This window comes from Phalacrocorax carbo, chromosome Z (genome assembly GCF_963921805.1).
Source record: "Phalacrocorax carbo chromosome Z, bPhaCar2.1, whole genome shotgun sequence".
NCBI lineage: Eukaryota > Metazoa > Chordata > Aves > Suliformes > Phalacrocoracidae > Phalacrocorax > Phalacrocorax carbo.
In genome coordinates this window covers 11,670,744-11,696,890 of record NC_087548.1, presented here as the reverse complement: position 1 = coordinate 11,696,890, position 26,147 = coordinate 11,670,744, and the positions used below count along the sequence as shown (strand labels likewise).

Sequence of the window (26,147 nt, the reverse complement as noted above, 5' to 3'; positions counted from 1 at the left end):
GCGCAGAGAACTGGTGGGGTTTTGTTTGACTTTTACAAAATACGTGAGACCTCAGGTGAAGAGCGAGGCAGCGTTCGTGCGCAGCCCGCTCGGGGAGCTGCGGGGCTCCCGGGGGGGGTGGGTGGCTGCGTGGCATCGGTGAGAACCACGCCAGCTCTGGGGGGAAGATGCAGGACCTTCGCAGCCGCTCATTTTATAGCCATCGCTCTCCATGTAAAGCTCCTGTTAGGCGCTCATTGTATGAAAAGTCCGGGTATTTTGCAAGGAAATGTCTCTGTCAAATTAGTTTTGCTCGCACAAAAATTTTTACACAAAAAAAGTAATCTGTGAGGTTTGGGTTTTGGGTTTTTATTTTTTCCTTCCCATGCCAGGGCATGTGTTTTTCATTTTAGGATGTTTTTTCACTTCATAGACAAAATTACACTCAATTAATGAGCCCTGAAGAGGTTGGCATAATGGTTACACTACTACATGGGACCCAGGGGAATCTTTGCAGAGAAGGAAGTATACAGGTTCATGGGATTTTGCGGTTGTGTACATGGGCAGGTAGAGTGGTCCCAGGCTTTTGGTAGCTTCTGAAATGATGCTTACAAAGGCAGGCCAGCTAGCTGGCAGCCATGGGGGATGCTAGACTGTCACCAAGTTGTCCAAGACTTATGAGTGTTTAGCTGTTTTGCTTTGATTCTGCAAGCTTGCCTCTGTGTGTGTTGTGCCCCAGCTGCATGCTGCTTATCACCGGAATGTGTTTGTCCATTCCTGCTTCCCACCTGGGAGACGTTACCTTATGTGTTCCTCTCCCCTTACTCCTGCGTGCCTCACACTGTGATTGAAGGCGTGCTGTTTTATGTAGCCTGGGACCTGTTGAAATACAGTTCACCTTGGCATTGAAGTGGAAGCTGGATAACAGGCTGACTCAAGATGTTGATTCCCTTTAGTACCTGGAGAAAGCAAATTCCATCTCAGCGTCTGATTGTGTGAGATGGGGATTTGAAATGTTTGGAGAGGTAGAAAGAACTTTAATGAAATACTTGCACAGATCCTTTTGGCAGCAGGTGAGGATAGGTTTTTGGCAGGTTCACGTTAGGACTGAAGATACTACTGAGAATTCCAGTATACCAAAAGTGTACGTTATTTAGAGTTGAGGTACCAATCCTTGGTTTTGTGTTGCAGCTAGTGTTTGTAAAAAGTTGAGAACACAGTAATTGTCTTGTGAACGGAAAGGCTTGCGGTGAAGGTCTACAAAATCAAATTACCTGTCAAGAAAGTGGCAAGAAAAGCAGTTTTGTAAATTTGTAAAAATATTATTAGCTTGGTTTTTGGTTTTTTTTTTTTTTTGTTCTTTAGCTTCTATCCTTTGTGGTGGGGAAGAAAACTGTCCATACTAGCTGTTGTGGACTTGCTGCATGCCCTCCTGGTGGTGCATGGTTTTATCAAGCAGAGGCAACAGATGTGACAAGGCTGGCCCTTTTTATTCATGTTGTTGAGGGCAGTGGGCATAGAAGTGAGATTAGCAAGTTTGGAAAAACTGTTGGCAGACAAAAATTACTAAGAATTTTCTGGAAACCCCAGGATAATAGCAGAGGAGTGGAATTAACACATGCATGCACTTTTGCATGGACATGGAGTGAGCAGAACCCAAAGAGGTTGCCTGGTCCAACCCTGTGGTCTCAGGATAGGATGGTATATTATGCAGCAGTGATAGTTAGCTTAGGAAACAGGTTTCCCTCCCTTCTTCAGCAGCCAAGGGTTAGGAAATTTTTGCAAAGGGCTTTAACACTTGCGTTAAAACAATACCCTGAAACTGTGCTTCAGGATTTTGGCTGGTTCCTTCGCCAGGTACAGACTGCCAGTATGTGGCAGTGTGAGAAGGTCCCTGAAGTTAGGGGTTTGGGAAGCTAGGTTTTGCTCGAAATCCTTAAAATCTTTGTGTTGTTGACTAGCATGAATGCTTTTGAATGTCTTGTTCATCTGCGTGGATAAAGTGTCTTTGATGCTTCTGATGTCTTTATGCTGACCTCCAGGACGAGTGCTGGTGATCTGCCTAAAATCCACCTGACAGACAAGCCTGCTGACCTGCTAAAGTTCAAAATTAAGAGATGGGTACAGCTGTTAAATGCTGAAGGGAAGCCATTCTTAAAGTAGCATGAAGCCTTTCTGAGCCCTGCAGCCTCCAAACCTGCCACTGATACTGGCACCACTGATAACTCTCTGTCAGGGCTGATAGTACACCAATGTCTGGTGTTCATTGCATATACATGCTGGCAATAGCCAGTGTTGCATTTACTGAGCAGGGACGGAGAACCTGACACATCCATGGCTTTTTGCAAGAGTAACTTCTTTAAAGCTCAAATATGTCTGGTGGGGGAACCTTCTCTCTGACAGCCTTGTACAGCCAAGGGCTGCATTGGCATCTCATTGCAAGGCTAAGGGCAGCACCTGCCTAGTACAGACTGGAGCTCTGTGGAGTACTGCTTGCTCTGACAAAGCCTGCCAGGATGTCTGGTTGCTGCAAGTTTCTCTCTGCTAATAACAAGTCAGACAGGGCTTGTGTTGCAGAGCCAAGAAGTACTTGGTCTGCAGGTTGGCCAGCTCTATCATATGTCAGCTCCTACCCTTCGCATCAGATGCAGTGATGTGAAGTTAAGACTCCAGCCTGTTTGCATAAGCACTGGGGAGTCAGGCAAGCTGTCTTGACTCTGCTTGATCTCTACAAACATGAGCTATGAGAAGTGCTGTGTACTAATGCAGACCCAAGGAAAGGTTCAGTACAGGACTTCATGAGAGGGAGCTGCTTTGGGCAGATGGGCAGGATGGCATACAGACCCTGGTTTATTGGCACATTGCAGGATGGGGTGAGGCCCTGTGTTTCGTGTCTTTGAGAGACACATTACTCTGCATATTTTGATATTGTGGCACAATTCATACTCACTATGAATTATGGATCTCATTGTGGAAGAGAAGAAAGGCTGGTAAGTGGCACTTGTTCCCGTGGTGCCTTTGCATGAAAATAGGATGGTCTGTTCTGGTCCTCATTTCCTGTCTTGGATACTGGTGGCTCTTGGCTCCATCCCTAAAATGCCTGCCTCTCCAAAGTAATATAAACCAATTTACAAGAGGTTTTGTTTCTCCTAATGCTTAGTATCGCATCTTCCCTATCAACGATGCCAGCTCAACTGTGGAAACTCTGTTCCCCTTAGTTTCTATTTGATCTCTGACTCTGCTTGTCACGATCCTTCTGCACTCACAAAAAGGGCTGCCTCTCTGTGTTAGCTGCTGGGTAGTGGGTTAGTTTCAGATAAAGTCAATTCCCAGCACTGCAGGCATGCATGGTGTGATGAGGCCTGAAATTCATTTATTTCTGGACACTTATACTTGGTAGGCAGCTATCTTGGCTGATGGGGTTGGTATTTGATGTGTTAACTTCCAACTGGACAATTTTTTCCAGTCTGGTGGTGGTGCATTGTTGTGATGATTGGTGTTGGTTTGTCTTCTCTAGGTTTTTTTTTTTGTCAGGAAGTTTTCCTGACATATAATTCTTATTACAGAGGTAGATACTAAAGGGAGAGATAGATGAAGGGACACTTTGTGCAGTGAGGATGCTGCAGAGGAAAATAATTAAAATACTCTCCTAAATAGGAATTGGGGAGCCTGTAATTATATGTAGACCCATCTTTTCTTCAGCACTGGAGCCTCACTACATGCTCTCCCTGTGATTTGTAAGTCTGTGCTTTGTGGCGTCAGCTAAACTCTTGCAAAATCCTTAGTATTTTTGTTAAAATGAAATGTGATGAGCATGATGCAGTGGGGTTGTATCTTGAGTTCTGTTGGTACATGAAACCCTCCTGAGCCTGTCTCTAGCATACACCAAGCTCTGGCTGGCATATGATGGCAAACTGACAGATGACAGTGTTGGATCAGACATTGCTCCTGTACGCTGACGCAGGCAGTTTCTGTTCTTAGCACAAAAATGCAAGTAGAGTAAAAGTGCTCTTGCCGACATGGCACCAGTACAACTTTTCCTAAGGGAAAGCACCTGTCAAAGTGCAGGAACTTCAGAGGAGCTTTGACATGTACTCCTGAGGCTTTGGCTCACTTTCTGAAAGCGACAGCTGGAATGGAATATTTGTTTCCCAGTTCTTGGCCCACATGAAAAATGGAACCTCTTTCCAGAGAAATTGGACTGTTGGTCTTGTATCTTGTTCTGAAGCATTGTGGCCAGGCTGCTTCCTTGCAGATGTTTGCCAGATGTGGGACCTTGGGCTGGTAGCTCCTGTGATGACAACAAACAACCTAAGGATTTTGCTTAGCCACATCCTACAGTGATGCTGTTGGCTTTTTAGCTGAGAGGCCAAATCTAGACTAGTCCTGGAGGTATAAAATTTCCAGAAGCTTTGAAGATACAGAAGATGCATTTCTATACAGTTTTTTTGAACATTAGAAGAGAAAAACAGAAAAGAAAAAATTATATTGTCTACTGGATTATAAGTTTAGTCAGCGGACAGTATAAGTGCTCAGCATGCTTATAAAATCTGGATTCTTTACTTTTGGTAAATATTGTCTGCCTCATCCTAGGAAAGTTGTGCTGTGTGTTAAGATATCTTTGTTTTGTTGATGCATCTGTAAAATGGGGAGAAACATAAAAACAGAAAACAAAAAGTAACTAAGAAGTAGAAAGAAAGGTTATGTCTGTGGGGCTTAGAAATAGTGCATTACGTGTCTAGTGCAGATACACAAGAAACTCTTCTTTCTAGAACAAAAAAGCTTCTAAAATGAAAATGTCATGCGTATGTATATTCATTGTAATGTAGCCCAGGGGTTACACAGCTATGTTTTGTAAATGCTTACAGTACATGAGAGTCGTGATATCACAGTACTATGGGTTCTGAAATAGAACTCTTTCAAATAGAGCTGCTTTTAGTTATACAGCCTGTTCTGGTGTGCTGCGGTGTCATATGTAGCAGTAGTCTAAAGATTACCTCCCTGAATACTTCAGTTTATTGGGGTTCTGCTCTGTACTGTCCCTGTCCCCTATCAGGCCTTTGGTGCAGAAGTACAGGAGCATTTTTATTGGCACCCCAGGCCAGGCTGAAACTCCAGCAGTGATCCAGCACAGGCTCCTGAACGGCTGTTGTGAGGGATGGTGCTGCTGTAGCTAGAGGATGACCTGTCAAGACATGGGAGCATGTTCTGGCTGGCACTGTCTCTGCAGGCACACTGTTTCTTCTCCGCTTCTTCATACAAGCTCTGACTATGGTGGTTCTGTCAGTCATGTTAGGAAATCTCTCCTTGAGTGAAGAAAGGTGTTGAAAAAGGGGCATTGAACTCTACAAAGAATTAAACCTGCACAGTCCTCTCTTAGGATTCTTCCGTAACTCCCAGGAGCCTGTTAACTGTAGCTTGATATTACTATCTACTTAGGCACCATTTTCTGCAATTGATACAGGCTTATACTCTCTCTGCCGGTAGGTAGTGGCAGTCAGACAAGATGAGCAAAATGCTGGGGTGAGAGAGGAGAACAACGTATGCCTTTAATTTCACAAGGCTTCATTCAAGGAAAGCCCTCAGCTTAGCAAGGAGGCTGTAGGGCTTATGTGGCCTCTCTGGAGTTGCATCATCTTTGCTGTGAAATTGAAGTCTGAACTTGGTAAGAATAGAGGAGACAGCCCCACCACTGGTTTGATCTGTGGGGCAGTGGATTAAGAGTGTAGCTGGCTAACGGCAGGGCTAGAAGTCAGTCAGTCACAATGGTGTGCCTGCTTCTTCCAGACATTTTAAGACACTGGTTGAAGTAGTTGTCTTTTGGGTTCTTTGCAGATCAATTATCTGTCACTTTCCACAGGCAGTCTGTAGAATTGTGCCTATGTGTTTCCCTCACACTCGCACATGCCATGCACCTTTGGTGAAGTCTTGTGCCATTTGAAATATAAGGTCTCTCTGAGGTTATTCTGTTTCTGTCACTATAAAATTGACATTGTAGTGATGCAGTCACTTGCAACTAGTAAATCTGTCAGTTCCAGCTCGAACCCCACGTAGTCTCTCTGACCATTATTCTTTCTGAGGTTTAAAGTGTAATCTTGTGCAATGAATCAGTGTCCATTTTGCAATATGCAATAGAAAGCAAGGATTTGCTTCATTGGTTTGACTGTGAAGGTAGCGAGTTGGAGTGAATGAAATTGTAGGTGGAAATTTTCTTCATTTTGAAGAGTACCTGCTAGGGAATCTGCTTGGCTTTTGGACACATCCATCTCTGATTCACAGAATAGCAAGGTTTATCGCTTTGGGAAACTTCTTTGCAAAGAAATACTGTCTTAAATACATGCAGAGTATACTGGCTGCATCCCAACTGCTTTTACTAGGTGAGTTGGAGAGTCATCTTATTTGTGGACTGGAAAAATTTGTTATTTTCAGTAGTAAAGCACAAGGTACCACATGCTGCTTTTGTTGAGAAGAGCATTGGCTCTTTAAAGATGGTCCTTATTTGCTATACAGAAGGGAAAAGGGAGAGTATTTGTTATCTTAAAAAGCTATTCCAGCTGAACTGGCAAGCTGTGTAGTAGAGATGCAGCCTCTGCCTAGGAACAAGTTATTTTGCTAGAACGTATTAAAACTCTTCCTGAGTTTACTAAGTTCTACTCTGTAACTGTGGCTTTATTACAGCTGTTGACAAGTTGTTTGTCTGGAATTAGTGGAGAAAACATGTCAAAAAAGCTGTAGTATAGGTCAGGCTATCACATGACTAGCCACCAAGTAACTCCTGTAACCCAGCACCACCTGCCTGCCAGAGCAGATTGTTTAGGCTTTGCATGCAGTGCTGAAGCAGGTAGTGCTAACATCATCAACCGTCTGCAGTCTCTTTCCCCACATGCTTCCCAAAGCTTGCTTCTAGAACAGGCTGTGTTAGAGCTCTTCTGTCAAGCTTCTGCTTCTTTCAGTGTCCGGGACCATTAGACATGAATGGTTCTTCCCTGGGTGTGGTACGGTGTCTTGCCTCGCGCTTGTCTGACACTGTTTTTCTCAGTTTCTTTTCAGTGTCCTTCCTGAACCAAGATCCATTAATATGAGCAGCTGACCATTTGGGCTCTGCAGCATTCAGTCTAATAAACCCTCTAAACTGTCTCTTCCTAAGCCAAGCACAGCAGTGGTATTCTAATGATCATTGTTTCTCTCAGTCTTGTGTGTTTTACTGATTGCATGGGAATATAGGTTAGTGATTTAGCACACCCATATTCAAATAAACTGTTTACTTAGGTTATATTTTGTTTCACATCTCTGTTTGTAGGAGGCTCCAGGTGAAAACAAACCTTGGTTCCCATCTCAATGTCAGAGATGCTTATGCTGACCTAATTTCCTCCCCTACCCCCAGTGAATATGAGGCGTGAAGTGGTGTCTGTTCACTAAGTTTGCCACAAGCACTGGAAGAGCTTTTTTGCTGGGATGAGGCAGCCTGCTTTGGTGATGGCCTCTTCTGCTTGTTGCTTGCAAGCAGATCTCTTACAGTTGACCAGAAGATTGTCTTTTTTCCTCATGGACCATGTATCTTTACCATCCCTGAATGCGATTATTTTTGTGTCTTCATCAGTTCATTTCATTCCTGTGCACAGTTGTCTATGGTAACTTGAGTTTTTTTGTGTTTCTGCGTGTACCTCTGTGATGGTATTCTCAGACTTGACTGAGAATCCTGTGACTTTCTTTTTTTCCCCTCAAAGTGAGAAAGTACTGCAGTCCTTGCAGAAGAGCACAATGGCAGTGTACTGCAGTATTTGAAAAGACTTGTTGGTTAGACCAATGTTTGTAAAATTGGAAGAGATTCATTTATTCTTGCCTAGGGTCTTCTAGTATTGCTTAAACTGTGTCCCCAAACAGAGAACTCTGTTGGTTTGACTCTTGGCTGATGTACCAGCCTTATACCAGACTAATGATAGGACAAGGGAAGCAAGACTTCCCATGTTTTGAGCCAAGCTAGCTCTAGGAAAGCAACTTCTTAGAGCATGTCGGAGTATGCAGGTCTAATATCTGTTAGAGGTAAAGAGGTAAATCCACTCTTGCTCAGCCTCCCAGTTCTGCTGAATTGCTAGCTGAGTTCCTAACTGAAATGATTATTGCTGCCTTGCTTTGCAGTGGTATGAGATGTTCTTTAAGGTCACCATATCTTTAAAAAAACCCAACAAAACAAACAAAAAACTATGCACACATATGTCTCTGAGAGGTGTACCAGAGTCCAGTAAACCCAGTCTGATCCTGAAAGTGTTCTTTATATTGAGAGACTGTCAAACAAACAAAATGTACTGGGACCATAGTGGTGATTCTCATTTATTCAGAAAAAGTTTGAATTCTGTATGAGCAGAGAAGTTCTGTAAGTCAAACCCTAACGTTTGTGGCCATGATTATAAATCTGAGTTTAAAGGCTTTTACCTGCAGAGGTTAATGCAGTCTTTTGCATTTTTTATGCAGTTAATGTATAAAAAAGAATGTTCTACCAGTTTAATAGTCATGGGGCTTATCATTATTGGTAGTGACTCAGTTGTAAGGCTTAACTTTTAATCTGAAACTTTTTTTTGTGGGTAATTGTTGCAAGTAGCTTGAGGTGTATTAAAAGAAAAATTTCAAAATTCTGAGGTCTGTAGAACCTGAACATCCAAGGAGCTGTGTGAGCAGACTGACCTTCTGAGAAATGGAAGTGGGAGGGACAGAGGTCTGCATGGCATGGGGTGCATGTTATTAATTAGAAAGAAAAAACAAATAAGAGTGGTCCTGGCCATAGATGGCATTGCAAAGCTGTTTTCTGGCAGGACCTTGTGACTGATGCATCTAAAAACAATATGCTCCTTTGTGTGAAAGCATGATTATTTTCCAAATGACATGCATGTGATGCAAATAGAAAATAATTGCCTCTGATGGCTAGAGCAGACCTTCCAGCTGAACATCACATAGACATTCTGCAGGCACTGCTTTGTCAGCTGAGGCATGGAAAGGGGTCATCGCTCAGATGGAACAAAACTAGTGAAGGTTCATCTTTCCAGAGTTGGCTTGTGTAGTTTGGAGTAGGGAGTCTCAGGTGTACAGAGAATTGTGCCGTGCTTCTGTGTCCGTACAGGGACCAGCTCCATCAGTGTAACCTCCCCTCCGCAGCAACACTTCCCATCCCATGCTTCTGTGGAACAGCTTTGTTTCAGTGGCAAAATAGATTTAGTGTAAGTACAGCCTGTGTCATGGAAATGCTGTAGTGTCTTTTTAGTTGTAGCATTGAGCCCTAATGGCTGCAAATGTGGGTTTATTTTGAAAGCACAAGGGAATGCGCAGTACCTGAACCTTGGTTCTCATAGCATATGGCTGTGGAATACCTGTGAAGTAGGAGAATGCCAAGCATGATATCCCTTGAGATAAGATGGGGGTGGGGTATGTGAACAGGATGGGGTTGGGAATGTGTAACAGGGCTTTCACAGGCTCCGTGTGATATGGGAGGAGCAGGGAAAGCTTTTTTCCTATGCTTAGGATTCTTAAACTTCAAAGAATCTTGCAGCAAAATTGTGTTGTAGTCCAGGAAAAGACTTAACCATTCCTCTCTCCCCCTACCAACCTCTTTCAGGTCTGTGGGTCTCTCTAGATCTCTAATCTTAATTTTCCTGTATATAAGAAAAAAATATTGTGAATAGCAGTCCTGAGAAAAGTTATAGGAACAGCATGTTCACAGGGTTTGAAGATGAAGGTCACCTAGCCCACTGGAGCATGTAAAAGCTGCGCTTCACATTGGGTTGTTGTTGGCAGTTGATAACCCTAGGAGAAGCTGCTAGCTAGTGATTCCATTTCTGTAAATGTGTGTGTCAAAAGTTGGATTTAGATTACAGTTTTGAGCACTCTGCTAGGATCAAGGGCAATGGGTATGGTAAAGGAGTTAGAGGAAGTCCAACTCTTCTTGGAAACACATCTGTACTGAGGCTTAACTGTCTGGATTTGCCACTTCTGGATGTTAATGCAAAGCCTGAAGATACAGTCTAGAATTCTGCAAAACACTAGCAATTCCTCTGCTGCTTTGATGGAGTAAAAAGTCACACTGCTCCTTGTCTTCATCTGCTCCAGCAGAGACAAACCCTTCGGTGGATGTACTTTAGATAACATATCACAAAAGCACTTCTCAGTGAAAAGAATTTCTTGTACCTCTTGCAAAAATTAGGGCAAAGTGATTGTGAAAATAACTGAGATGATCCTTGCTGTGCATGTAAGAATTTTTACAAAGAGATTATAGGGTTATGGGAGAATGCTGCACTGGGATTATGTAGCTACATAGAATTTATAATCCATGCCTTCTGCAGAAAAAAGTTTCCTTGTATAGCAGTGAGGTTCTGTATTTGCAACTTCGAATTCTTAAAGATTAATCTCTGAATTTGGGGGGAAAATGTCTTCAGGTAAAGACCAACCCAGCAAAAACAGTTTGTCCCATGAGGTTTACTGGTAGCACGTTAGATCTAGAGCTGCTTCTGTATCAACTTTCAGAGGTGTGCAGTTTGCAGTGCTTGCTGCTTGGTTTGTGGCCATAGGCTGTGCTCAATTTGAAAAATGGAGATGCATGAATTAGGTGCACACTTAACCTCTCTTTTCAGTGACTGGAACCCTGGTTGTTGTTCAGTCTGGGTGTGAGATGGAGAAAGTATGTGTGTGGCCAAAACACCAATGCTCTTTTCAGCTCTGGTCTGGAAACTAGCAGTCCATGGTATAGACTCTGATAGTGCCAGAGTTTTCCCTTGCTTGTCCATTAACCCTTGAAGCAATATTTAGTACTATGTGCCTATATAGTGCTGCTGGCTCTTATATAGAAGCCTATATAGGAGCTGGTGGCTAATACCCTAGCACCTGGATGGAGAGGCATGAGGTGCTTTTACTGGTGTGAAAGGTATGTGTATGATACTTGCTTACTTAATTTTCTCATCTGTTTTATCATTCTGTGATTCTGTGTTGCGGTGGGTTGACCCTGGCTGGACACCAGGTGCCCACTAAAACCCACTCTATCCCTCCCCTCCTCAGCTGGACAGGGCAGAGAAAATACAATGACAGGCTCGTGGGTCAAGAATAAGAACTTGGAGAAATTAGTTTAATATATTAGCAACCAAATCAGAGTAGGATAATGAGAAATGAAACCCAAATCTTAAAAACACCTTCCCCTCACCCCTCCCTTCTTCCCAGGCTCAACTTCACTCCCGATTTTCTCTACCTCCTCCCCTCCAGCGGTGCAGGGAGATGGGGAGTGGGGGTCACTGTCAGTTTGTTACACATTGCCTTTGCCGCTCCTTCATCGTCAGGGGGAGGATTCCTTGCACTCTTCCACTGTTCCAGGTGGGGTCCCTCCCATGGGAGACAGTCCTCCACGAATTTCTACAACGTGGGTCCTTCCCATGTGCTACAGTTCTTCACGAACTGCTCCAGTGTGGGTCCCCTGTGGGGTCACAAGTCCTGCCAGCAAACCTGCTCCAGTGTGGGCTCCTCTCTCCACGGGGCTGCAGGTCCTGCCAGGAGCCTGCTCCAGCATGGGCTTCCCATGGGGTCACAGCCTCCTTTGGGCATCCACCTGCTCTGGTGTGGGGTCCTCCATGGGCTGCAGGTGCGTATCTGCTCCACCATGGACCTCCATGGGCTGCAGGGGGACAGCCTGCCTCACCATGGTCTTCACCACAGACTGCAGGGCAATCTCTGCTCTGGCACCTGGAGCACCTCCTCTCCCTCCTGACCTGGGTGTCTGCAGTGTTGTTTCTCTCACATACTCTCACTCCTCTCTCCCAGCTACTGGTCTGCAGCAGGTTTTTCTTCCTCCTTTTTGAATACATTATCCCAGAGGCACTACCAGCATCGCGGATGGGCTCAGCCTTGGCCAGCAGTGGGTCTGTCTTGGAGCCATCTGGCACTGGCTCTGTCAGACACAGGGGAAGCTTCTAATATCTTCTCACAGAAGCCACCCCTGTAACCCCACTGCTAACAAAACCTTGCCACACAAACACAATACATGTGTAAGAGCAAGTAATGTTACTCTTTTAGTAAGCTGTGGCAGTTTGACTGGGGCTCTGATGCTGAATGACTATTGATAATTCTGTAAAAAGTAGAAAAAGTCAATGTTAAGTCTTCAGACTTCTCAACTTCTAAGTCTGCATCTGGTTGTGAGGTTATTCTAGTGTTGCAGATTTGACTGCACAAGGTCCTGACAGCTCCTGAAAATCTTAATTGGTCTGAGGATCAAGCACTTCATTTTTGGTTTCTGACTTTGTCTTTTGCAGAACGTTAGTCAGAATTATAACATCATGTTGTGAGCTTTTTTAATAGATATATAGGAACTCAAAACCAAGTCCTGATTCTCATTTTTCTTAAGTCCATCTTTCTGCGCCAGTTAATTTTGAGTTTTTGAAAGGTTTTCAAATGTCCACTGAAGTCTGGTTTGCTACACTAATTAATAACTGGGAGACAGCTAGATGCTTTTATCACAGGTATTCTCCAATGGTATAGCGGTTGGTAGATATTGCAGAGGAACCTACAGGGAGACTTTGCATAAATTCAAAACTCATTAACATCACAGGAAATTACCAGCAGTTGGTTGCAATGGTGATAACATTTTCATGCTGACACACAGAGAGCCAGGAGGCATGGTTAAGGCAGCCCTATTAAATACCGCTCCAAGCTTGACCTTCTGAAGTGTATTAGACCCTTGCTGAGACTTTATTCCCTTGATATTGCAAGCTCGTTCTTTTGGTTTAGCGAGGCTGAAGAACTTGCTCTTAATAGTCTGAAGCTGTATTTCAGGCTGTGATCTTAATTGATAAACATGACAAATCCTTTAATTTTTCAAGGTTTAATTCAGTTCATCCTTTTCATTCCACAAAGATAGAAGTGGTCTTCCTTGGTCATTACTAGGGCATGGGGATTAATTTTGTTGATTGCCAATGATGATGATAAAACCCTTTTCAGCTTAACTGGTGAATCATACCAAATTTAATAGGGATCACTTCCAAATGAGTATGGACATATGCCTGCTCTTCAAAGACAGGGCTGCTTCCCTGGCAGGTTGTAGTGCTACAGGTCCTGTATTGCAGTTAACAGTGAATGCTGTTATGGACCTGTCACTGCCACCAGAATCCTCCTGAACTTCAAAATAGTGTTACACATGTGGAATACCATCCTTTACTCAAACAGTCTGCCGAGAGTGTCAGTTGCTGTTTTGTATAGCTGGGTGAGATTTTTCAAAAGCTAGGTATTGTCTTTCCCTGAGTTTCCAGGTAATTTTTGCTGTATTTGTCAGCATGACCTGCAGTTAATATCTCAGGTGCCTGCCCACAAACAAAGCGAATGCTGTCTGAACTCGAGTTTCACTCTGGGTTAACTGATGCAAGCGGTGCTTGGCTGGTGAGCATGTATAGCAATCTGAACCAGAGCCGCTTGGTTAGTTTTCCGTAAGGTCCTGCAACTAGCATTCTGACCAAGCCCTCTGTACATCTGTTACTGTTTGGAAGAGGGGATTGCGCTGTGGTCACTCTGAAGTGATTTTAAAGCTACTTACTTTTTTCTTGCAGAAACATTTTTTTAAAAACTGGAAATACAACATCTTAAAAAGAAGAATCGTTGCTGTATTTTACCAGCTTGTTTCACAGTTCTGTCTGAAGTTGTCCTTTTTCCACCTGCTAGTATTTACAGGTGCCTTGGTAATTCCTCTACAGTAGGACAGAGAAAAGGCCAGTAAACAACTAGGGTTTATTAAAAATTGTTTTACTGCTTGCTGAAGTGTAAAAAGTCATTCTGTAAATCTGGCCTTCTTTCAGTTTGGCAGAGCATCTGGAAAACTACCAACTACGTCCAGTGAATGTTTCAGCCTCTAATTAATGTTTCCTGACATGGTTGCTGCTCTGAAGCTCACCTGGGTTTATATCAGGAAAAAGCAAAAACTTTATTTAGGTAAGAGATATGCTGACCAGTGACTGTACATCAGAAAGCTCTAAATCGAAAGTAAAGGTGTTTTCTGGGATGGAAGGGTTGAGATCTCAGCACTGATGATATGGGGAGAGAGAGAGAATAACATCTTAAGGAGTCTTAAGGAGCTGTTACCCCATGGTGTGCCTCCAGGTCAGTGAATGTCTTGGTGTGTTGCTCTACTCTGCTGCAGGTGTTGGGCTGTCGTCAGACCTGGCTGAAATGCAGCATGGTTTTCAATTGCACAAAGCTAGTGGACTCATGTCCCCCCATGTATAGATCATCTATATCGGTCCCCTTATATACCTCAAAAAAGCCAACCAAACAAAACCAAAATCCCCAAGCCATTTAAAAAGCCTAAGTGCTTGAGGGCATCATACCTCTGAGTCAGTAGGTAGGAAGTATTTCACTTGTTACTGAGTCTCTGTCGTCTTGCACCAGTAAGCTGTGCTCTGTAAAGACCTGAAAGATTGATTAACAAGGGAGACCATCAGGGTAACTGATGCCTTAGGGATAGAACAGCTGTTAGAAATGTCCCTTAAAACCACAAAGAAGGACCCTACAAACCTACAAGTGGCAGATTTTTTCAGTCATAAGGATGGTAGGAGCACAGTGAGACTGGGGCAGGGGAATGCTCCAGGCAAAGGTGAGGAACTGAAAGGAGGTGTAAGGGGAGGGAGGATGCAGGTGCAGTCCTCTTGGAAGATGACCTTTGCAGCAGTAAGTGGTGAGTGTAGTATGAGGCAAGGCAGAGGCCTAAACATATGTGAATCTGTAATATGCCAAGTGCAAGTGTCATTCAAGTCTTAAGTCCTGCTTTCAGCCTTTAAAAAGAGGCGTTAAAAACGATGCTGATGTAACTTTTCCCTTAGGAACACACTAGTGGAAATAAATCAATTACTCTAGCTGTCATTTCAGCCATACTTTCTTAAAGGAGCAAATTAGTATCACCATGCCTAGTTACCTTCAATAATGGCACTTGGACACTTTTTGAAAATGGGCAAGCTTGTAGCTTTGAAATCTGGGTGTGGAGTGCTGGTTAAATGTAAGAACTCTGTATACCACCTTCTTTTACTCAACTGGAGCAAAGGAAATGGCAACTTAGGTCTGTTCCCCAGGAGCTCTGTAGAAATGATGGGTCAAAAACAGATTTTATTCTGAAATTGAGTATTGCAGTTCTTATCAGATTGCTATGATAGTGTTAATGCTGCTGTGCAATTAAAATTAATCTATATCAACATTAGTCTTATTGTCTTAGCTTGCCATAGTTCTAGCTTCAGAGTAATTGCATGTCCTTAGTAGGCAGAGTCTGTATATAAATAAAACATGGTACAGTTGGATGCTGGAAACTGCAGTACCTGCAAAAGCTCAAAGCAAATTTGGTTAACTCTGTGGGAGAGTTACTGTGTGTATGCAAGGTAACATACTGTGACAGTCTTAGATACTTGCCATTGCAGGGGATTTCCTACCAGCTATACAGAGCTGTGTTTGAACTGTCGAGGCTAGTTTGCTCTGCTCTTGCAACCCATGATGTCTTGGAGCTTTCACCAACAGTCCTAGCCCTGGTATCATTTTATGTACTCCAGAGAACTTTTGCTTTTATCACTATTTTTCTTTTTTTTGGAGGTCTCTCATCTCTGGTGTTCATATGATTCTACCACAAGCCATCATGATCTGCTGTTGAATGGAAGTTTTTCTTTCAACTTCTCTCTCCGGTTTCCTCCCCTCCTGCCCCAAAGTCAAACTGAGAAATAAGAAATAAAGGAGAAACCTTTACCATTTGCTTTTGTTCCAAACTTCAGTTGGTAGGTTTATGGGATAAGCGACATCTTTCCTTGAAGTTTGTGTTATTACCAGATTGGTGTGAAGGAATGATTGAGATTCTTATAGCTGCCAGTGGAGGGAAAATTAGTTTTATGTGTTGCTTTGGGTTGTTGAAGCCCAGTAACTTCTCCTAGTAAGAAGGATGTGATTAGTATGATTAGTTCTACTTGAGTGGCTGAGCATCACTCCAGTTTTTACTGAGTCTCAGGTACTAGGTGCTGGCTTTGGTGCTGCACTAAGCATCTGTTGGCTACTAGATGTTTCCCTTCCAGCAGTAACTGTAGCAGGTGAAATATTAGAACTACTGAGTGTCAATGCAAGTATCTAAAAGAAATGATTGCATGACATTGATAAAACAGAAAGGGTTCTGTAGTAATAGTGTGCACACTTTTCACTTTAAAGAAAAGTGTTACGTATCTACAGTGCAATCGCCAGTCTTCAATAGCATCCTCGGCACATGTTTAAGCTCTGTTTATACATATGTATAAACATACCTGCCTTGCACCTGATGCAGTGTTGCTGCATGCTTCTGTCACTTTTTCCACAGCAGGTTATATGGTCAGTCTTGAATGTTATAGCCAGAGATGAGTTTGTGGCCATACATCCCAGGAAACATGACAGGACACTGACCAGCCCCGGTGTCAGGCTGTGCCACATGCTGCATATTGAGTGACTCTTGTGCTAAAGCTTTTGAAAATAAATCCAGGATGCTGGGTTAAAAGGTGCTGGTAAAGCAACTAGCAGAGATTCTTTCTGATCTCCAGAGGAGCTGCTCTTTGAAATCCATAGCTCTTTCTCATAGATCAGAGAAGGGTTTCTACAGATTTGGCAGCGTTTGTGGTGTTGGGTCAGGACTTCCCAGCCTAGAACTCAACCATAGGGTAACCTTTACTGTGCTGAACACCCCTTGAATGCAAAGGCCAGGTAGTAGCAAGAAGAAAAGTCAGTATTAGAGTGCTTTCTTAAAGGTTTTCCCCAGCTTTTATATAATGCACTGGTGGCTAATGTGACATATCGTATTTTTAATGCAAACAGCTCCCTTCTGGATATCTGTTATCTAGAAAATGGGCAAGAAAAATAGCAGCTTTCAGAGCTTGGTATTTAGATTGGAAAAATTAAGCTGCATTACAAGGTCTGGTGAACAGGAATATGGGCTGTCTCATGGAGGCTTTGTTGCAGGCTTGCCATCTGGCTAATTATCCAGTGGATGCAGAGAGGCTTATGTGGTGGCTCCTTTGCTACCTGCAGGCCTCTGACCAGTTTGGGTAAGCTTGTAAGGAGTATGTCAGGGATTGCAAGGTAAAGCCTTCCTGTAAACTTGTTTTGATTTCTTTGTACAGCCAAGTATGTACCTGCTATGTCCGAACAGCAAAAGATTGTGGGCCACTCCAAAAGCATGTGTATTGGACTTGGGGTGTAGGCAGTGTATGTCTGATCTGTGGCTACCACTAGCTAAAAATATGACACCTGCTTGTGTCATCTGCTGTAACCAACCCATCTGCTTGCATTGCTGTTTGCAGATGGCAAAGTGTTTCCACCTATCTGGCCTTGCCCTTAGGAAAGGTTCTTCCCTGTGGTCCATCCACTATGGTCTGCTGAAAGGAGAAGTTTTAAAAGCAATGCAAAATCTTTCTTCTCCAAATAGTTTGAATCTATCCTATATGTGAACTTGTCTCTACTAAAGAACTACTGAAAAAGGGAAAAGCTGGACAACTGGTGATGGAGGGTTTTAGTTCTGTCCCAAAATGTGTAGAAGGTGGGTAAGAGTCACAGAAAGCTCCTGATGAGCCAAAATCAGTAAAATTTGCTCATCAGTGGAGGAGACTTTTTGCCCAAACTTCCAGGGGAGAGGTTTTTGGTCCACTTGGGGTGATGTGTCCCATTGTTGTGAAAGCTGTCATCTTGTTGACGTATTGGGAGAACCCTGCTGTAGCCCTCTTTGGTGGCTTGCTGGGCTTCTGTGGGCCCTTGTGCCTCTGAAAAGAGCTATAGGGAGGAAACTAGGCAGTGGCTTCTGCTTTCCAGAGGAAGAGGTGGCACACAGTAGAAACCTCAATTTTAAAGTAATTTCTCTAGAGTAAATGATTGGTCATTGTAAGGTTTAAATTCTGTATATGCAGTGTTGATTAAGAACATGGTAATTTTGAGGTGCTGTGCCACTGTATCTTTAATTGTTCTCATAAATAACCAGGTCTGGTAGTTGTACTTAAATACAGATAGTTGTACTTAGATGTCAGCTCTGTGTCAAGCCAAAACCTGTGACTGGATGTGCGCTCAGTTAATATTGATTAAAACGGCAGTCTCAGTTAAGTAGAGTCTGGCAATAGTGCCCTTGTGTTGCTATAGGCAACCAATATGTTGTAAACTTACTGAATATTAGACTTATATTTAATGTTTCCATAGTCTTTCTAGGAGAAACAAGGTTTTTTCACATAAATGAAGAGAGCTTTGACAGCCCTGTGAGTACACAGAAGCAGTGCTAACAAGATCAGGGATTTAGATGTCTGTTTTTGATTGTTTTTTAAATGTCTTTCCACTGAGGAACAGGTTTTATGTTTAAGTCTGTCTTTCCTTTGATTCCAGGGTGGTCAGGGGCAAACACATTGGAACCTCAGCCTGCATATAGAATCATAGAATCGTTAAGGTTGGAAAAGACCCTTAAGATCATCGAGTCCAACCACTAACCTATCACTGCCAAGTCCGCCACTAAACCATATCCTCAAGCATAACATCTACCCTTCTTTTGAATACCTCCAGGGATGGAGGCTCGACCAACTCCCTGGGCAGCCTGTTCCAATGTTTAACAACCCTTTCGGTGAAGATGATTTTCCTAACATCCAACCTAAACTTCCCCTGGCGCAGCTTGAAGCCATTTCCTCTTGTCCTATCGCTTGTTACTAGGGAGAAGAGTCCATCCCCCACCTTGCTACAACCTAATTTTAGGTAGTTGTACAGAGCAATAACGTCTCCCCTCAGCCTCCTCTTCTCCAGGCTAAACAGCCCCAGCTCCCTCAGCTGCTCCTCATAAGACTTGCTCTCTAGACCCTTCACCACTTCATCGCCCTTCTCTGGACACGTTCCAGCACCTCAATATCCTTCTTGTAGTGAGGGGCCCAAAACTGAACACAGTAGTCAAGGTGCGGCCTCACCAGCGCCCAGTACAGGGGCACGATCACCTCCCTGCTCCTGCTGGCCATACTATTGCTGATACAAGCCAGGATACCATTGGCCTTCTTGGCTGCCTGAGCACACTGCTGGCTCATGTTCAGGCAGCTGTCAATCAACACCCCCAGGTCCTTTTCTTCCAGGCAGCTCTCCAGCCACTCTGCCCCAAACCTGTAGCGTTGCATGGGGTGGTTGTGACCCAAGTGCAGGACCTGTCACTTAGCCTTGTTGAACCCCATACAGTTGGCTTTAGCCCAGTGATCCAGCCTGTCCAGATCCCTCTGTAAGGCCTTCCTGCCCTCCAGCAGATTGGCAGTTCCACCCAGCTTGATGTCATCTGCAAACTTGCTGAGGGTGCACTCAATCCCCTCATCCAGGTCATTAATGAAGATACTGAACAGGACCGGCTGCAATGCTGGGCCCTGGGGAACACCACTCGTGACTGGCTGCCAACTGGGTTTGACTCCATTCACCACCACTCTCTGGGCTCAGCTGTCCAGCCAGTTTTTAACCCACCGCAGAGTCCACTTGTCCAAGCTTCTCCAGGAGAATGCTGTGGGAGACTGTCAAAGGCCTTACTAAAGTCCAAGCAGACAATGTCCACAGCCTTCCCCTCATCCACTAAGCAGGTCACCTTATCATAGAAGGAGACCAGGTTAGTGAGGTAGGACCCCCCTTTCATAAACCTATGCTGGCTGAGCCTGATCACCTGGTTGTCCCGCATGTGCCACATAATGGCATTCAAGATGATCTGCTCCATGACCTTTCCCAGCACCAAGGTCAGGCTGACAGGCCTGTAGTTCCCTGGATCCTCCTTCCAACCCTTCTTGTAGAGGGGCATCACATTCGCTGGCTTCCAGTCATCTGGGACCTCCCCAGTTGACCAGGACTGCTGATAAATGGTGGAGAGTGGCTTGGCGAGCTCCTCTGCCAGCTCCCTCAGTATCCTTGCGGGATCCCATCTGGCCCCATGGACTTGTGAACATCCAGGTGAAGGAGCAGGTCAGTGACTGCCACCTCTTCAACAACTGGGACTTCATTCTGTAGTATCTAAGGTTAAAAAAATGAATTTTGAGTTAACACTTCAGCAATGCCTCTGAGATTCTGTCAGGTCTCCCAGTAGAGGTACCAGCCACCTTCCTAAGAAACCAACAAGGAAGGTGAGGGTGAAACAAGACTGAATAGACTGTTAGCATCAACTTTCCTTTGAAGCTCAGCAGGACTGCAAGGTCTGTCCCAAAGGGCAGGTGATTTAGCCTTCAGTGAGCTTTGTGCTTTTCTAATGAAAATATACCTTAGGTAACTTGTTTAAAGCTAAATGGAGTTGTCTTTCAGCTGCACTGCAGGAACTTAGGCAGTAGCGAGTCCCTCAGACCTCTGAACTTCTTTTAGCGACATGGAAGAGATTTGCCTCTAAACTATGCAAGAGTCCATGCCGCTAATGCAGAGGTTGCATTGCCTCATGGTTACATGTCTTCAATTACATACTTGAGCTCCTTCTAGTGACGTTATTTATGGAGAGAGTCTGAAGAGATGTTTTTTCATGTTCATTTATTTGACTTTAATTTTATGGGTCCAAAAGGATGTGTTTGTAAGTAACTCTGCAGAGGTGGCAGCATGGAAAGCTACGCACAGTTGTCCTTGTTTAAAAAATAGGGAAGAAATCTTGCTTTCTCCTAAGAGTAACTTGCTGAACTAAACTGTCATTAAATTTCTGAGTAACTTCCAAGCATTACAGAATATTGCCTAGGTTTGCATATCTTTCTGGTTTGTGCAAGGCAGTGATTATTGCGGGCAGTCTCTAGAGCTTTTGCAGAGTAACAGGATTGGCAGCAATGCTGCCATGTTGCCCACTATAAAACTGGAAGGTGTTTTGGGAGGAGGATTTTTATATCCTGATGCTTTAGGAAAAGTGTTTCAGAACAGCTGTGTGGATTGGCCTCTGGTATCTCTTCTGTTCTTGCTTCAAAGAATTTTACTCAGTAAATCTTTTTCAAATGGTTTTGGTGATTTCTGTAGGTAGCACCTCTGCTGCCATGGTGAGCTAAGCTCTGGAGGCAACTGAAAACAATGGAAGATGTCTACAATGGCCCTGTGAAAGCCATCAGATAAGAGTTTTTAATTGTATGCCTTGGCTAAGCCTATAAAATAAGTGAATGGGTGGGCAAATGGAGACGTGAGGATTCCTCTGGATGCTTTTGGAGGGCTATGTGCTCAAAGGACCAACCACACAGGACTTTTTTTCTAATAAGTATTTGTTTCAGGACAGTCACATCAAATGTAGTAAACGTGTGAGTTAAAATAGAAACTTCTGCTAGACATTGCTGGGTCATTGTGTTGTGTGGGGAAAAAACTGATATAAAAAGTTGGTGCCAATTGTAATATTGATGTGCCTTGGTTCTGGCTTCTAGCTGCTATGCAGGGTTTTGTCTTTCGGGGCAGGTAACCCCAAATGACTGGATGTACAATGTTATTTCCTGGCCAGTGTGTAAGGTGCTCAGCACTGTGACATAGTCCTTTCATTTACAAACATCCATGCAATTGCGCTTAGCAGAGATTTGAGGCTTTCTCACGCAGGGAGTTGTCTTGGTTGAGGCTTTTTCTTGATTAACATATCAGTATTTTGCATGACACAGTTCTGCAGATCAGGTGGTTTGCTTTCAAAGGTATCATTAAGCATGCCTTTCTTAAGCAGTCTTCCTTGCTGCCAGCCCTCCTGCTGCTGTCGTCTCACATGACTTCAGATTGCCTTGGGGTCAGATCCTACTTCAAATACTGGGGCACACCAAGTGAGTTTGTATGTAATTGCAGGTTTCTGTGCTTGGTGTGAGCACCACCGAGCTTTGTGTTCACCTGCAGGAGACTGCAGATGAAGCAAGTAAGGAAAGATGGCTTGCAGTCTTCCAGCAGAGGTTTGTACAGGGGTTTTTTGTGTGATAACGTGTAGCTGTTGGCAAAGGGGTGACAGCAGGCACCAGCACACAGGTCATGGATCCACCCAGGAGATGTGACACAGGCTGTCCCATCTATGACAAGTTGTAGCAGAGCAGAGAAAAGAGCCTCTGGAGAACTTCAAAGCAACAACCCATCCATCAGCCCCACACACAGAAGACACAGCCACAGGCTTGTCGGGTGTTCAGTGCAATTGAATTTCTGCCATGAAAGCAGTAATTAAGGTGTAATTAGACAGTAGTAGGGATGATGAAGAAATACCAGAGGCCAGTGACCTCTAACAAGGCTTCTGATGGGAAGGCACAGCCCTTGAAAGTCAAATCTATTCCGAGGTCAGAATTTCTGAAACCTTGGTAGACACAAACCTCCCACCAAAACCTGGTGCCATGGAGGGAGCTTTTCCAGGAAACGTTGGTCTATGCATTGAGAGTGCAGATTTAGCTGTGGCTGATGACTGCAGTGGTCTTCTCAGCACCAGCCTCTTTTTCTAAACAAATCAGCATAAACTTACCTCCCTTTTCAGAATTGCCTTCTGGTAGACCCCTCTTGTTCTCCTGGTCCTGTATAGTGGGTTGCATAGCCAAGACCAGCCACTTTCCAGTACAGGTATAGGAATCAATGTTGGAGACCAAAAGCAATTGCAGCATGAAAAATACCTTTAAGTTTGAGCAACAACCTGCTTTTTTTGGCCACCTTATTTTAAATGGCACTTTGAGAAATTCTTGTCAATACATTCATGGGGAGATAAGTCACTCAGTTAATCACTTAAAGCATTAATTACTGTGGTTTTGGGATACCTGTTGGTTTTGCAATGCACTTCTCAACACTTGGTTGTCAGCAGAAAGAATTCAAAAGTGTAGAGGGTTGTTTTTCCTACAAATACTCAAGGCTGCACATTTTTTTATCACTTCTGTGAATAAGCAGTACTGCTTTCTGCTGCTGGAAGAGAGTAGCATCTTGTTAGGTATTATAGGCGTGTCCTGTACCGATCTGGATGAGGCACATGTCTTCACCCTGGAGACAAATAGCAAGGCTTCAGAGATGTCTGGTTAGTTGTCAGCCTGTTTTCTGATACTCTTGAACTTTATTCTTCTTTCAAGCAAGCACTTATAGAGGTTGTGTGAGAAAGAGATAGGCAAAGAAACGCTTTTATATCCAAGTTTAAAGGAATTTTATGGGATTATTACTGCAAAAGTAGGGAATATAGTGGTTACTACATGCACTTCTTAAGAAGAAGAAGATAGAGGGGGATGCTTGAGGGTGTAGGGGAAGAGAAATTGCAGACACACGTGCAGAAACAATACTTTGCTGGAGAAAGCTTTATTATATTATTGCTCATTGTTGCAATCTCAGCCCAGTAAAGTCTGTCAGGTAGCAACTGGTTATCATCTGGAACTTGCCAGGCATTTCACTGGCTAATGTAATTGAATTTTATTTTAAATATGAAATCAGCTATTTTAAACATTCAAGACAAATGTTTCAGAATCAACCTATGTGAAAGAAACTTGCTACTATATAAATAAAACATTCAGAAGAACATGTGATATCAATACTTCACTGTCAAACTAGCAAACTGGAAAAGTCACTGTCTGAATGCTTGGTGCCTAGGTTTGAGCTGGTGTAGAGCCCCAGCTTCTTTGGTAATTATTGAGGGGCATGAGAAAGATTTTCATCTTATTAAGCTGAATAGTTGAATAATAATTTTGAAGATGAGAAATCAATTGGGAGTTGGAAAAAGGGAAGAAAGCTTACTTTTCCTTAAGCTGTGAAAGAAGTCTGAGGTAGAGACCTGTTTGTTCTGAAATCTTATTGGATCTGTGGTCAGAAATTTGATCAATTTTGCAACACATTGCTTCAAAATGTGCATTTATAATCTTAGATATGCAGTGCTTTTGAGGCTTTTCATGGCTTTTTAAAAGTTGGATTTGTGCACTTAATGTCCAATTTTTATTTAAATGTAGTTTCAGCAGAAGAGTAGGAATATGGGGAGGGGAAAATTTATCCTGACACCAGAAACTGGATAAACATAACGATGGTGATTACTTTTGTGTGCAGACTGTTACATCACAGTTAGTATTTTTGCTACTGGTAAGTCTAGATTTCGTGGCAAATTGAAAGTTAACCTTGTCTGAAAAATTGATACCAATCATCAGAGTGAAAAATAATGCATACGTGGAAAGTTAGTCACGACTTAAATTTATCTTCCATGCTTGCTGATTTTATTTTTAAGTCACTGATGTTAATAAGAGTATAAATCACTTAAACTCATCCTGCTATCTTTACTTTGCAATTCAAGGCAATGAAAACAACCAGTGTTGGAAAGGATGTACTGGCAGGAGCAAAGATGTGTTTTCCCTTACCAGTTCTACATACCAGGTCATTCTAACCTGGTGAAGCCCTGTGCCTTCATGCTCTTCTGATTAGGGTGCAGACCCAGCTGTGCTGTTCCAATGTTCTGTAAAACTTGTTTCAACATGTTCTGTTTGTTGAGTTTCTGTTGTTCTCATTAATAAATGTTTATGTGCACTACTTGCTGTTTTATAAAGCTCGTAGCTAAAGACTCAACTGTTCTAATACAATTGTGTTTTCTCTTGCCATAGATGAATGTCTGCTCATGGAACCACTGCAAAAGGAGAATGAAGTTTCTTCCTAGAAATAGCAGCCCGTGGACTAACAATCAATGTATTTTACAGTAGCTTTATTCAACAGCTTTGGTCCTAATCTCGAGGCATAAAGTTCATCAGTCCTGACTTATTGTAGTGCTGGGAGCATAGGCTGGATTTTCAGGGGAGTCTGAGGCCTGAAAATCCTTCTTTTGGCATTGCTGTAGACACAATACAGTGCGCTGTGTGGAACTGGGGGGAGAGAGCCACAGCTGTGCGTAGAGCAGGTGCGTTCTTCCAAGAAGCCACCCACTGCTTTCTGGCCCTTAATGAATCAACAAATTTTTACCACCAACACTTCTTCAAAGGCTAGATTACTTGAGGAGGTGAGTCCTTGCTGGGTTTGGCTCTCTGTAAGACTGAAAAACTTTGAAGTGGGTAGGGTACAGAGCAAATAAGGAAAAGAATTGGGCATAAAAAGATGGAACTCTAAATGAGAAAAGATGACTCTGGCTTCCCAAAGAGAGTTAATCATATCATAGAATGGTTTAGGTTCGAAGGGACCTTTAGAGGTCATCTAATCCAACCCCCCTGCAATGAGCAGGGACATCTTCAACTACATCAGGTGGCTCAGAGCCCCGTCCAGCCTGACTTTGAATGTTTCTAGGGATGGGGCATCAACCACCTCTCTGGGCAACCTGTGCCAGTGTTTCACCACTCTCATAGTAAAAAATTTTTTCCTCATATCCAGTCTAAATCTACCCTACTTTAGTTTAAAACCATCACCCCTTGCCCTATCACATCAGGCCTTGCTAAAGAGGTTGCCCTCTTCTTTCCTATAGCCCCCCTTCAAGTACTGGAAGGCTGCAATATGGTCTCCCCGCAGCCTTCTCTTCTGTAAGCTGAACAACCCCAACTCTCTCAGCGTGTCCTCGTAGGAGAGGTGCTCCAGCCCTCAGATCATTTTTGTGGCCGCCTCTGGATCTGATCTGACATGTCCATGTCCTTCCTGTGCTGAGGGCTCCAGAGCTGGACGCAGCACTGCAGGGGGGTCTCACCAGAGCAGAGCAGAGGGGCAGACTCACCTCCCTCGACCTGCTGGCCACGGTGCTTTTGATGCAGCCCAGGATATGGTTGGCCTTCTGGGCTTCAAGCGCACACTGTTGGCTCATGTCCAGCCTTTCATTCACCCATACCCCCAAGCCCTTCTCAGCAGGGCTGCTCTCAATACCTTCATCCCCCAGCCTGTATTGATAGTGGGGGTTGCCCTGACCCAGATGCAGGGCCTTGCACTTGGCCTTGTGGACCCTCATGAGGTTCTCACAGGCCCATCTCTCTAGCTTGTCTAGGTCTCTTTGGTTGACATCCCATACTTCTGGCATGTCAACTGTACCGCTCAGCTTGGTGTCATCTGCAAACTTGCTGAGGGTGCCCTTGATCCTGCTGTCTATGTCATTGATGAAGATAGGAAAGAGTACCGGTCCAGTATGGACCCCTAGGAGACACCACTCATCAACAGTCTCCATCTAGACATTAAGCCATTGACTACTACCCTCTGGATGCAACCATCCAGCCACTTCCTTATCCACCGAACAGTCCAACCATCAAATCCATATCTCCCCAGTTCAGAGAGAAGGATGCTGTGGGGGACCATGTCAAAGG

General features: G+C 43.7%; 1 protein-coding gene across 3 annotated transcripts in view; it reads left to right on the top strand.

Moving 5' to 3' along the window:
• The window catches only part of FAM219A (family with sequence similarity 219 member A), a 111,395-nt gene that overhangs the window by 913 nt on the left and 84,335 nt on the right, over positions 1–26,147 (top strand). The gene's annotated exons all lie outside the window — the stretch shown is intronic.